We start from the raw sequence: 1,617 nt of genomic DNA on the forward strand, positions 1-1,617 counted from the left end.
GGTAGTTTGTAACAGCGCTACCTCACTAATCGATTGCATAAAAAACAAGACCGATAGCCATTAGTCGCGTGCTCTCGTGTAATTAAAGAATGCGTGAATGTAGGGTTTACATGACATTCTTAAAGATAAACTAAAATGACCGAAAAATGGGCTAAAATGACTTAAATAAATAAAAAGTAAATGACTCAAAATGACTTTAATGAACTTAAGAATGAATTGAATGGCCTTTTAGAATATCTTGAATGCTTAAAACTAATTGGAATCCTTCAAAAACAACTTGAATGATCTGGAGAATGACTTGAATTGCTTTGAGACTGACTGGTTGTAAAGTGACTGATCATTTTACATTAAATTAATACAGAAAAGTGATCACCAACTTTATATCACAAAGTTACAAACATAAGTACACCATGTAGTAAGAATAGATACTACACTTTGATCTTGGCCAAAAGGCCAAGAAAAGGGTATTGATTTGCTCTCCCACCGAGCAAATTAGGCACGAGGCCGATTTTTAATGTGAGGAGTGAAGGGGAAATGGGGACAAATTCGCCGGGGAGTAGGGGAGCTGGATAGTGATAATTGGTATGGCGGGTTGCCCCTACATTGACCAAGATCTTATATGTGGGGCTGCCCCCACATTTGGTCTTTGCTTGCAGTATCTGCCGGAATAGATGGTATTTATTTTCTCCCCCACCGAGCAAATTAGGCACAAGGCCAATTTTTAATGTGAGGAGTGAAGGGAGGGGGAAGGGAAAAAGGGGACCAGCTCCCGAGAGGTGGGAAATGGGAGCTGGTTAAAGGTCAGGCATGTGGGGTTGCCCCCACATCTGGTCTTTGCTAGTCATAGCTAGTCATAGCTTGCAGTATCTGCCGGAACAGATGGTATTTATTTGCTCCCCCACCGAGCAAATTAGGCACAAGGCCAATTTTTAATGTGAGGAGTGAAGGGAGGGGGAAGGGAAAGGGGGACCAGCTCCCGAGAGGTGGGAAATGGGAGCTGGTTAAAGGTCAGGCATGTGGGGTTGCCCCCACATCTGGTCTTTGCTAGTCATAACTAGTCGGTATTTATTTGCTCCCCCACCGAGCAAATTAGGCACGCCGATTTTTATTGTGATGAGTCAAGGGAGGGGGAAGGGAAAAAGGGGACCAACTCCCGAGAGGAGGGAAATGGGAGCTGGTTAAATGTCAAGCATGTGGGGTTGCCCCCACATCTGGTCTTTGCTAGTCATAGCTAGTCATAGCTTGCAGCATCTGCCGGAACAGATGGTATTTATTTGCTCCCCCACCGAGCAAATTAGGCACAAGGCCGATTTTTAATGTGAGGAGTGAAGGGAGGGGAATGGAAAAAAGGGGACCAGCTCCCGAGAGGTGGGAAATGGGAGCTGGTTAATGGTCAGGCATGTGGGGTTGCCCCCACATCTGGTCTTTGCTAGTCATAGCTAGTCATAGCCAGTCATAGCTTGCAGTATCTGCCGGAACAGATGGTATTTATTTGCTCCCCCACCGAGCAAATTAGGCACAAGGCCGATTTTTAATGTGAGGAGTGAAGGGAGGGGGAAGGGAAAAAGGGGACCAGCTCCCGAGAGGTGGGAAATGGGAGCTGGTTAAAGGTCAGGC

At 45.8% G+C, this 1,617-nt stretch overlaps 1 non-coding gene across 1 annotated transcript; it reads right to left on the bottom strand.

Moving 5' to 3' along the window:
- Positions 1-279: 279 nt before the first annotated feature.
- LOC145276366 (U2 spliceosomal RNA) lies at positions 280-466 on the bottom strand. Its single transcript, XR_013867951.1, has one exon. It is a non-coding gene; the product is annotated as a U2 spliceosomal RNA (small nuclear RNA).
- Positions 467-1,617: the final 1,151 nt, after the last annotated feature.

The sequence above is a fragment of the Euprymna scolopes genome, unplaced genomic scaffold, assembly GCF_053919585.1.
Source record: "Euprymna scolopes isolate OS-2025 unplaced genomic scaffold, ASM5391958v1 sca87, whole genome shotgun sequence".
Taxonomy (NCBI): Eukaryota; Metazoa; Mollusca; class Cephalopoda; order Sepiida; family Sepiolidae; genus Euprymna; species Euprymna scolopes.